Source organism: Vombatus ursinus, unplaced genomic scaffold, assembly GCF_900497805.2.
Source record: "Vombatus ursinus unplaced genomic scaffold, bare-nosed wombat genome assembly UNPS02014797.1, whole genome shotgun sequence".
Classification (NCBI taxonomy): domain Eukaryota; kingdom Metazoa; phylum Chordata; class Mammalia; order Diprotodontia; family Vombatidae; genus Vombatus; species Vombatus ursinus.
In genome coordinates, this window is record NW_020954575.1 from 11318818 (window position 1) to 11331859 (window position 13042).

Here is a 13042-nt window from a genome sequence, read left to right on the forward strand (position 1 = left end):
AAAGGTCATTAACAACTAGGTGAACAGGAAAATCTTCACGGAGATAGCATTAGAGTTAGACTTTAAAGGATACATAGAGATTTGAAGACAAAATGGTATTTCAGAGATAAGGTATAGTGTGAGCAAAGGTTCAGGAACAGGGAAATATAAGACATACGTAGAAGTTGGTATGGAATCCCGATGTTTTGGAGCACAAAAGACTTAGATGAAATAGTAGCATGTTATTAAGCTGGAAAGGCAGAGTAAATCCAGTTTTCAGAGGACCATGAATTCAAATCTAAGGGATCTGCACCTTATTCAATAGACAGCAGAGAACTCCTGAAGAATTATGAGTAAAATAGTTCTGTGACCTAATCTATACAAAATAAAGATTAGTTCATCACTGGTGTGAATGAAGAGAGCAGAGACAAGAAAGACTTGACTGGAAGCTATGACAGTTGTTCTGGCAATTGTTTATGAGTTCTTACAATTAAGGTTATGTAGGTAGTAGTAATATAGAGAGGATGGATCCAATAAATCTTGCAAAGACAAAATGGACAGGACTTAATAACTGATCATATGGGAAGGATGGAGAAGAAGCACCCAGATAGGACACTGGGTGAATGGGTGTACAACTGGTAGAAATAGTAGAGTCAAAAGATAGGACATATTTTGTCAGAGAAATAAGTGAGTTTGAGGTTCAGTTAGGACTTACAGGTGACTAGGAAAAAGACAATAGGGTAATGGCTCTAGGCAGATGCATGTCTGTAACTTTGAAGAGGTCAAGGCTGGAGATACAAGTTTGAGTGTCATCTACATAGAGAAGATAATTAAAAACATAGAAATACATGATATTACCCTGAGTACAAGGATGTAATAAAGGAGACAGAGAAGAAATGATTAAAAGTTGAAGGAGAATCAGAAGAGTATAGTCTCAATAGCTAAGGGAAGAAAGAGTATTCAGGAGAAAGAGAATCTTTCTAAAAGGTTCTATAAACCTGAAATTTTATAAACATGCATGCCAGACGTTACATGGCCAAATGAGTATTAGCTCCTTCAAAGTAATCATCCCTGGAGACCACGTGCCCATCCAATTATTCTGCCATTGCTCAAAATATTTTTAGATGCCCTAATTTTGAATTACCTTCAGATCCCTGTAACATGGTCTTCTGAATACCAAAATGGGTCATAACTTTTAATCCTTTGAGAATACAGTTGACTTTTAGAAAAAGCCAAAGTATGGTGCATAAGGTGAGTGATTAAGCTGGCAATGCATTTTTGAGGGGGAGTGGAGTAATAAATAGGTATAACTCTGAGGCATTAAAACTGAACTTGGAAATATGATATATTAAGGCAATTCCATGAGGAAAATTCTGAATGTATATTCAGAAGCATGAACATGATTGAATCAATTGGATTGCACAATTTAGAAAGTGGATCTTTGGGAAAAAATTCAGAGTGTTTTTAATGACATCCAGCTTCTCCTTGAAAAAAGACTTATCTTTGAAATACCAATATTTTTTTCTGACAATAGTATTATAGTTTTGATTTGTAGCTTTCTATTGTCACCAAAGAACCTGAAGTTGAGGCTCACTCACAGGTATATGGCAGACATGAGTAGACTGTAACCCATGTTAAATGAGAAATTATGAAAGATAAGTGGCACAAGGGCTATCATCAGATAAATACATGAATTAGAAAGAATAAAAAGGGAAAAGTGATGGGATAGTCATATGGTGACAAGGAGGAGAAAATGATTGATAGCCAGTATGCCTCATTGGTACCAGCAGAGTTTGAAGAAAACAAGAAGAAGGCACTTTAGAAACTTGGATGGGTTACCTATGGGACCATGCTGATGAGAGTTGCAGAGGATGGAAGGGCAGGAATAGAACAATGGAGATAACACCCACATTAATGAGATCATTGTTTCATTGGAGTATTGGAAGATTATTTTCTTTAAAAAAATAGTCCCATTACTTTATAGCTTTAGTTGAGGGTAGTGTGGTGCTGTAGAGGAGCTGAGGTTGTGATTGCATTGATGTGAGGAAAATCTCCCCACTCATATAAATTGACAGTTGTTCTGAAACTTAGAGTCCTAGTGAATTATCTGGGTCCCTGAGATGTTATATGACTTAGCCAGGATCATATATGTCCAGTATGTGTCAAAGACACAACTCCAAGGCCAACTATACACTATCCACTATACCACACTGACTCTCACTTATACATTTATACCTCATATATCACCATATTAATGTTTGTATTATTCACTTTGGGGTTAGTCACACTTCAGTTCTTCCCTCTCCCCCAAGGATGAAAAATAAACAAAGTTTGTCTATTATTTGAACTTCAATTTTACCTAGAATTTTTATTATGGGAGAATCATTAAATCACTTATCACTTTCATTCAGAAAACTGTATTTCCCCCAGAAAACAAAACAAATGTTAAATTTGTCAATTTATAGATTATATATATATATATGTATATATATATATATATATAATTTTTAAAAGCAATTTTCTTCCCTTTTGCTCAAAGGTCCAAAATTTCTGAGAAAGGTGAATGAATAAGGAAGAATGTTGGAATTTGAATTTCTTCATATGAATTTTTTGCCCTGTCCTTAATAACTAAAAACAATGACCTCGTTTCCTTTATCTCTGCATCCTGACTTCCATTGTGCAGAGCAAGCCTCCTTTATTTTTTTTTATATGCCATCACCAGTTTAATTGGGGAGCAGATGCTTCTCCCTCCAATTCCATTATTATCTCCCTGCTAGCTTTCAGCATCAAAACCCGCTGCCCAAATTAGTTCTTCTTGGAAACACAGCTGGACAAGTGTGACACTGGAGCTCCTCCTGCCCCAGGCAAAGTGGAGAATGTCTGTCAGTCACCTCTCCCTTGAATACCTTTCAGCCTGAAAGAGCTTCTAGTTTTGCATGCAGTTTGGTAATACCCCTGCACACTTCACCACATCAGAAATGTTAACTGACCAGAGCTATAAGGCTTTCTGGTAGGAGGAACCCTTTTATATCATCTTCTAGTCTCTCAGTGCCTTTCTGCTTTTTTTTCCAGACAAGAGAAAGTATCAACAAATGCTTGGAGAATAGTTTAAATTTCTTCAGAAGAATACTTGCCCTAGTACTTCACCTACTGATAAATGGATCCCTTAAGGTAGTGCTCTTTGCATTTAAATCAGATGGAGAACACTGCAGAAGGTAAATACTTGCTTCATAGACTTAGCAATGTTGCTCTTGCTATGAGTTCATAACAGTGGTGCATAAATTATTTAACAAACATTTAGCATATTTCTGAATAGCATGCCATCAAGCTTCCTTATCAGTCAGGGATTTATATTTATCCCCTTCAGCATTTAATCAGAAAACTGTTGGGGGAGAGGAAAAAAATTTTATTTGCTACAGCATGATATGTAGAAGCGATTACACACTCACTTCTTCATGCATAGTTAATCATGCAGTGATCACTTAGGCAAATAATCTAATGCCTAAAACAGTATGTGGCAAATTTGTGAGGACAGCATCCATCAAAGTCAGGGCTGAGTGATTTTTTTCTGATGTTGAAAATTGCAATCTTGTTGGCTAGCTACTTAGTGAAAGCTTAAATGGTTGCTCAGAATAAATGCTGCACTGCAGCTTACATAGACAGGGTTTTATCATGGGCTTCCTTCTTTCCATTAGTCATATTATGTCAGATATTGTAGTCCTACCATGGGGCTTTGGTTAATATGGCACACAGGGTTATAGTCAATATCTGTTTTGGATACTTTTTAGAGGTGGTGAAAGGGTTTGAGTGTATTTCCACACTAGTTCAGACCCTCATGACTTCTCATGTGGATTTTATTGCAGTAGTCTCTTATTTGTATTCCCTGCCCCTAATCTCTCTTCACTCCAATCCAACTTTCCTAGAGCCACTAAAATGATTTTTACTAAACTCAAATCTGACTATGTCATGTCTTTACTGATAAACATGAGAGACCCCAATCACCTCTAAGGGGAGTGTCTATATACATGTACATGTACATATACATAAGGATATATGCAGACATATATACATACTTATTGTGCTAAATATTGACATCAAATTATAAATAAATATATAATTATGGGGATAATGCATAGGTTTAATGTTAAAATATTGAAAATAACCACAGAATAGGACATGAAGATAATTCAAAAGGAGAAATTATATGTATTTTTGATCTTCATTATTTACAGATTACATACTTGTGAATTTGCCTATTCATTAAAATGTATATGTAACTCCAAAATCAATATGTGTGACACTTTCACAAGCATTCATGGACACAGGCAGAATCGTGAAGAGTTTGAGTTGCCTCCTCCCTGCCCATGTTCCCAAGCTGAGGTGAAAGGCAACACTTTGCCTTCCTGTTTCATTTTTCATATGATAAACAATTGTCCTTTTTGCAGTTTATTTAGTGCCACATTTTCCCCATTTTTGTGGTTTTTCTTGGTGATCTTTTTGTTTAAAATAGCCCCCAACAGTAGTGCTGAAGTGCTGTCTGGTGTACCTTAGCACACAAAAAAAGCCGTGATGTGCCTCACAGAGAAAACACATGTGTTAGATAACCTTCATTCAGTCATGAACTATGGTGCTTTTGACCCTGACATCAATGTAGACCAATCAATAATACAGTATATACAGAAAAAGAAAGCAGAAATTCACCAATCTGTGCATGCAACTGCTCAGAAAATGATCTAGTAATTGTGACCAGTGGCTCACAGGAACCTAACTCTTTATTTCTTCTAGGAGTAATGCTTCAGTATTATATGATAGGAAAGAAAGAAAGAAAGAAAGAAAGAAAGAAAGAAAGAAAGAAAGAAAGAAAGAAAGAAGGAAAGGGAAAGAAAAGAAAGAAGGAAAGAAGGAAGGAAGACAAGAAAGAAAGGAAAAAAGAAAGGAAGAAGAGAGAAAAAGAAGAAAAAGAAAGAGAAAACACATTTACCTTTGTTCCAGCAGTTTATCAGAATAGTTTCGTTTCAGTTACTCCAGTTTAGATTCTCTCAATGACCAGAGTAAGGAACAAGAAGAAGAAAGCCTCTAACTACTTCAACATTTAATGTCAATTCTCATGCAAGGCATCCTCCATTTGCTGTGGGTTACAGCTGTTGCCCCTCTGCTACATTAGCCACATTTCCAACTTTCCAGGTCATCAAAAATCTACTCAGGCCAGTTCATACTGTGTGATAGATCTCATCTGGTAAATGGGATTCTATGCTGAGAAATGCAGGCTCTTTGAAATTTTAAACGTTTCCTAAGAGGCCTACAGTGACAAATCTACCTAAAAATCAACAAATCTAGGATTTTTCTGAATGCTCTATAATTGATTAATATCTCACTGTTTCGAGTTTAGCTATAAAAAATCTGAGGTCATATTGTAGCTTCTTCAGGAAAGCATGGTCACTACCAGGCCACCCTGACGTAAGCAACCCTCTAGGACTATAAGTTACAGAGGAGTTGTGGGTATGTACCTATGGAGCAGTTTCTGCCTCAGGCATTGACCACATTGATGAAACATAGTTACATAGTATAGTAGTTTTTGCCAAGCAGTTAGGTGGTGCAGTGGATAGAGTGCTAGGCCTAGAGCCAATCTGGCCTCAGACACTTACTAGCTGTGTGACCCTGGGCAAGTCATTTAACCCTATTTGCCTCAGTTTCCTTATCTGTAAAATGAGCTGGAGAAGAAAATGGCAAACAATTTCAGTATCTTTGCCAAGAAAACTCCAAATAGGATCAGAAAGAGTCAGACGTGATTGAAATGACTGAATGATAATAACAGTGTTTGGAGGCTTGTTTTGCATGGATTCACATAAGAAATAATGAGAAAATTTTGCATTTTCAAAACTTCAAATAGAAGTATATTATGTTGCATAGTCTTTCATTTGTTGGTGTTCTTGGCCTGATGTCTCTCCTTTTCTGAGTTGGTACTAAGGTGTCACTCCACTTCCAATCTGCTTTTCTCCCTGGATTCAGTAGCCCCAGGTATCCAGTCACCCTCCTTCCCTCCTCTGATTTTGGCTTCTTTTGTGTTGTTTTTCCCCATAAGACTGTAAGCTTCTTGAGGGCAAGGGCTCTCTTCTTTCTCTTATTTTTATCCCCAGTGCTTAGTACAGTTACTGGCCCTTGATAATTTTGTTTATAAAATAGAATTGAAAGTAACTTTACATTCTCTGGACAAAATTTTTATCCACAAGTCATAACCATGATTTCCACATTCCATTTTTAGGGGATTGAACTGGCCATCTGAAGACATGGGCTCTAGCCCCAGCTATACAACCAACTAGCTATAAGCTTTGGGCAAGTCCCTTAAAATCCTTTTGCTTCCTTTTTTTTATCCCTAAAATGAGGCCATGGGATAAAACGGTTTATGGTTCCTTTCCAGTTCCAGCCTCTTGTATTAAGCAGAGCAATTATCAGCCTTTCTATTGGGAAACTGTATTGGTGCTGCTTGGCTCAGAGCTGTATGGAGGTGCGTCCATGGAAATTACAGGGCAGGGAATTACTAGCTTCATTAAATAGAGGCTGAATGCTTTCCATTTTCCTTTGTTCAGTTAATTAAAATAAATAATTAAAATGAAGCATTCCCCATTGACCTCCAAAGTGTAACAATCCCAAACAACTACTTGTCTTCTTATGTGTCATAAACACTATAATAATATCTCATTATACAGAACAAAATGAACCCTTGTATTTTGTTATGAAATGACATTATCTTCACAATAAAGTATAGCAGAGGGCTTGTATAACTGATTCATTTAGCCCAACTAGAAGCATCCCATTTATTAAATCACTACTCTTAATTGCTCTTTGCTTGACAACTGTGGGTTACATTTAAATCTACTGTAATTTCCTGGGAAGTCTACAGATAGAGAAATCTTACTAATTTGTCATCATTTTATTCATAGAAGAATCCAAGTAGGAACAACTCTTATCCACCAGTCAATATAGGAGGGTTTTTGTATGTTAGCATTTGCAACTTATATCTCTAAAAAAATAAATAAAAACTTCATTTACATAGAGTGCCTTGGTTCCTTAATGGAGGAAACTGAAAGATGTTTAGGGTTTCCTGATAGAGACAGCTCTGGGAAATCAAGATATGATTATGTGGGAACATGTCACCACTCATATTTTTGGTAAGTTTGGAAGAATACACAGGTCTAAGATGTGAGGTAGAGGTAGCTACCCAAAATGAAAATGGAGTCAATGACTTTGACCACCCAGTCAAGTTGAGACAGAAATTAACTGGATAAAAAGGAAAGGGTGGGTCATTTTTCTTTTCTTTCCTTTTTTTTTAAAAATCCTTTCCTTTTTTCTTCTTTTCTCTTCTTTTTTTAAATATTTTAATTTAATGAACCTGAGAAACAAAGATAGAGGACATTTGCATATATAAAGAACAGAAAAGGAACTATATATGAAACTATAAATTTCATTATGTTCATCTTGTTTTTTGTTTTTGTTTTTTTAATTAATAAATTTATTTATTTCTAGTTTTCAACATTTACTTCCACAAGATTTTGAGTTCCAATTTCACCACATCTCACCCCTCCCCCCCACCCCAAGATGGCATGCATTCTGAATACCCCTTCCCCTAGTCTGCCTTCCCTTCTATCTCTCTCCCCCTTCTCTTATCCCCTTCCCCTTCTATTTTCTTGTAGGGCAGGATAGAGTCCTGTACTCAATTTCCTGTATTTCTTATTTCCCAGTTGCATGTGAAAACATTTTTTTTAAACATGAGTTTTTAAAACTTTGGGTTCCAAATTTCCTCCCTTCCTCCCTCCCCACCCACCCTCATTGAAAAGGCAAGCAGCTCAATATATGTTATCCATGTGCAGTTATGCAAAACACTTCCATAGTAGACATGCTGTGAAAAACTAACTCTATTCCACTTAATGCTATCCTGCCCCCCCCATTTATTCTATTCTCTCTTTTGACCCTGTCCCTCCTCAGAAGTATTTGCTTCTGATTACCCCCTTTCCCAATCTGCCCTCCTCTCTATCATCCCCCTACTCTCTTGTCCACTCCCCCCCATTTTCCTGTAGGGTAAGACAGATTTCCATACCCAATTGATTGTGTATGTTATTCCCTCCTTAAGTCAAATCCTATGAGAATGAGAATCACTCATTCCCTCTCACCTTCCCCCATTTCCCTTCCACTGTAAAAGACTTTTCTTTCCTGTTTTTTTGTGAGATAATTTACCCCATTCTACCTTTCCCTTTCTCCTTCTCCTAGTATAATACTCTCTCACCCCTTAATTTTATTCTCCAGATACGACCCTTTCATCTTCAACTCACCCTGGGCCATCCATCCATCTATCTATCTATCTATCTATCTATCTATCTATCTATCTATCTATCTATCTACATACATATACTTTTTTCCCTCCAACTTTCCTAATAGTGACAAAGGTCTCATGAATTACAAATATCATTTTTTCCATGTAGGAATGTAAACAGTTCCACCTTAGTAAGTCTCTTGTGATTTCTCTTTGCTGTTTACCTCTTCATGTTCCACTCTAATCTTGTATTTGAAAGTCCGATTTTCTATTCAGCTCTGGTCTTTTCATCAAGTATGCTGGAAAGTCCTCTATTTCACTGAATGACCATTTTTCCCCTGAAGGATTATACTCAGTTTTGCTGGGTAGGTGATTCTTGGTTGTAATCCTATCTCCTTTGCTCTCTGGAATATTATATTCCATGCCCTGCAGTCCCTTAATGTAGAAGCACCTAAATCTTGTGCTATCCTGATTGTGTTTCCACAATAATTGAATTGTTTCTTTCTGGCTGCTTGCAATATTTTCTCCTTGACCTGGGAACTCTGGAATTTGGCTACAATATTCCTAGGAGTTTTCCTTAGGGGATCTCTTTCAGGAGGAGATCGGTGGATTCCTTCAATTTCTATTTTGCCCCCTGATTCTAAAATATCAGGGCAGTTTTCCTTGATAATTTTTTGAAAGATGATGTCTAGGCTCTTTTTTGATCAGGGCTTTCAGATAGTCCAATAATTTTTAAATTTTCTCTCCTGGATCTATTTTCCAGGTCAGTTGTTTTTTCAATGAGATATTTCACATTGTTTTCTAGTTTTTCATTCTTTTGGATTTGTTTTACAGTGTCTTGATTTCTCATAAAGTCACTAGGTTCCAATTGCTCTATTCTAATTTTTAAGGAAGTATTTTCTTCAGTAAGCTTTTGGACTTCCTTTTCCATTTGGCCAGTTTTGCTTTTTAAGGCATTCTTCTTCTCATTGGCTTTTTGGACCTCTTTTGCCATTTGGGTTAGGCTATTTTTTAAGGTGTTATTTTCTTCAGTATTTTTTGGGGTCTCCTTTAGCAAGTTGGTGACTTGTTTTTCATGATTTTCTTGCATCACTCTAATTTCTCTTCCAAGTTTTTCCTCTACTTCTTTTATTTGCTTCTCAAAATCCCTTTTGAGCTCTTCCAAGGCCTGGGACTGATTCATAATTTTCTTGGAGGCTTTGGATGTAGGAGCTCTGACTTTGTTGTCTTCTTCTGGTTGTATGTTTTGATCTTCTTTGTCACCAAAGTAAGATAATAAAGTCTGATTCTTTTTGTGCTGCTTACTCATGATCCCAGCCAATTACTTGAGTCTTAAATTCTTTGTTAAGGTAAGAGTCTGCTTCCAATGTGGAGAATGTACTGTCCCAAGCTTTGGGGGGTTTGTACAGCTGTTTTCAGAGCTACTTTTAGGGATCTGTAAATTTTCAGTTCCTCCAAGGTCATATGGTAAGGGACAAGGTGTTTCCTCTCTCCCACCACAACAAACTCTACCACACCAACACTCCTCCTAGCCCTAGGAGCACCCCTCAGCACTGTCACCCAGATTCAAGCACGGGCAAAGCAAGAGATTCCTGCCTTATAACTGGCAAAGAGATGCCTGCAATGCCCCTCTGATCATCCACTCGATTCCCCCTCAGTCTGTGGGCTAGAAGCTCAGGAAACAGTTGCTGCCCCAGGCCACGCTCGAGACTTGTGGCTGAGACCTAGCTCCTCTCTCACCATAGTCGCAGAGTTTTCCCACTGACCTCCTAAGTTGGCTTCTGCGTTTGTGGTTGAGAAGTCTGGAAACCACCACAGTTTCCTGTGATTCAGTCCTCTGAGGCCTTCTCCAGGTTTACTGCGCCCTGCGCCCCCACACCAAAATGCACACTTCTCCCCGCCCAGAGTGATATACCTTTCTGATCAACCATCCAGGCTGTCTTGGGCTGGAAATTTGTTTCACTGTGTCTTGTGGGTTCTGATGCTTTAGAATTTGTTTAGAGCCATTTTTTAACAGGTATTTGGAGGGGTTTGGGGGAGTGCTCAAGCAAGTCACTGTTTTCACTCTGCCATCTTGGCTCTGCCCCTCATCTTGCTTTTAGAAAAGTTTACAATAAAATTAGTACTTTTAAATTTGTCTTACTTTTCTATTTTTCCTTTCAAACTTCCTTCTGTTCCCTTCCTTATGATTTAAAAGATGCCTCAGACATAGAGGTGGTATAGTGAGTAGAGAACAAGCACTAAAGTCAGAAGGACCTAAGTTCAACTCCACACTCACTAGCTGTGTGACCCTGGGCAAGTCACTTAACCCTGATTGCCTTAAAAAAAATAAAAAAGGCTCAATGAGCCTCTTATTTTCCTCTTTTTTTTTCCTTTTCAGTAGCTCTGTTAATAGCTTCTCTCTCACAATTTGTACAAATATGTATATATATAATACATATATGTAGATATATACTTGCATATGGCATATATACATGCATGTGTATATAGAAATATACATACACACAAACATATACGCATGTATTCCAAGAAAATAAATCCACATCTTTGTTTGTCACTGCCAACAGTGCATGCATTGTTCTGCAGGAGATGAGTAGTATTATATGTCATAGAAGAATGACTGGTCATAATTCTTAAGTCTTTACAAGTTAACTTTCTTTATAAAGTTGTTACTCTCTAAGTTGATCTCCTGGTTCTATTCACTTTACTATGGATCAGTTAATACAAAGCTTCTCAGGTTTCTCAGAAATTATCACTTTCATCTTATCTTCTAGTGCAATATGATTCCATTAAATATGCTATAATTTATTGAGCCACTTGATAATTGAAAAACCCCCCCCCCCCCCTTTGTTTCCAGCTCTTTGCTAGAACAGAAAGAGCTGGTGGGAATACTTTTGTACTCCTGTATCTTTTCCTCCACTATCTTTGATTTCTTTGTTATACAGACCTAAGCAATTTTACCGATATGTCAAAGGAAATGCACATTTTAATGACTTTTCATCATAGAGCCAAATTTCTTTTCAGAATGGTGGGACCTATTCACAGTTTGGATGGTCTCTTTACAAGGAGACCTGAGACCCTTTCTCCAATATTCTACCTGTCCCAGGTATGGTGTTCTTGCCTTTGTATAAAGTAAAGATTTTTCAGTCAATCCAGATTTGTTTCTGAAGAATTGTGTGCCCTTCTGAAGCAGCTAGTTAGTGCTTACATCAGAAAAGAAGTCCCAATGTACCTTCTGAAGAGAAATATCCAAAAATACTAAAAACATCAGATAGCTGGTAAGGGAGGTAATATAGCAAACTGAAAAGTCACTGAACTTGAATTCAGAGAACCTAGCTTTAAATCTCAGCTCTACTACTTTTCATTGTGTCCTAGAAAAGTAACCTCACTCGCCTTCAGTTTTCTCCTCTGCAAGATGAAGTAGGACTACATTACATATATGGTCTCTTATAGATTTATATCCTGTTACTATACTACAGTAGGAAGAAGGCCTTGGACCAGAAGTCATGGGACAATGTGAAAATTACAGCATTCAGTAAAAGTTTGAACTGTTTACATGGATAACATAATGGTTTTGCCTTTGTTGTTATTAAAAGTTACTTTTAAGTCTCTTTTTAACCAGAGTACTTAGAAGTTGCAAAGCATTATACTTTTTGGTAGGATGTATTTCTCAGGATCTGAGTATAGACTTCAGTATTCTTCCCCCCCCAAAAAAGATTTTTGCTTCTGGTATTATAAATTATTTATTTTTTATGAAACAAAATTAATATTTAACCTAGTAAAGTGAATAAATAATTGGAATTTTAGTCCTGACTCAATAACTTCCTACCTCCTTAACCCTGGGCAAGCCAATTCACCTCTGGGTCTTAGTGTCTACCTATGTAAAAACAGAAGGTTGGATTAGGTCACCTCTTAGGACTTTTCCAGCTCTAATTTCTAGTATTAACTCAACTATTCAGATATACTCAATGACCTAAAATTCTGTCTCTTGTGATTTACTAGCACGAAGACCTCAATTGGTCATATAATTGGAAGTATTGCTTATTAGTTCAACATAATCTGAAAATGAAGCCATGAATCCAAGAGTCACACTGTTTACTTGCCAATAAGAGATTAGGACATACCAAAAGTGCAAACAAAGCTCCAAACCAGGGAACTCTTGCTCATAATGGGGAGTCATTAGAACTAACCAGTCTTTGGAAGTGCTGAATTATTCAGCATTCAGCTATGCCACAATTAAAATGAGTGTGAAATCCTTTTACATTAGTTCAATTCTGCTCTACTTGAATTTTACAGTTAATGAGATTTTACTCATAGGCACTAAAACATAAACATGTAAACAAAACCACAGATGGAGAAAATTTTTAATACACTTTCATAACAATTTCAAACTTATGTGACAGAGCTATTGAGTTATCAGGACTCCAGTACAGGTATAATATGTATAAACATATACCATACAAGGACAAAGGATGGAAAGTTCACTCTCTGATGTGGGAGATTCCATTCAACAATCATCTACTAAGCACCTAATCAAAGCAATGCATGATGACAAGTGCTGGGGTTACAAGATAAAAACAGAACAGAACACTCCCTACTCTCAAGGGCTAGAATAGTTTACTGAAAGGGTTCATTGAGAAGATTGCCTTAGACTTGAGCTGCAAAAAATATGATTAAGTTTGAGGTGGCATTACAAATAGAGACAATAATATGAAAAAGTACATATATTAGTAAGAAGGTGCTATGTGTGTGAAA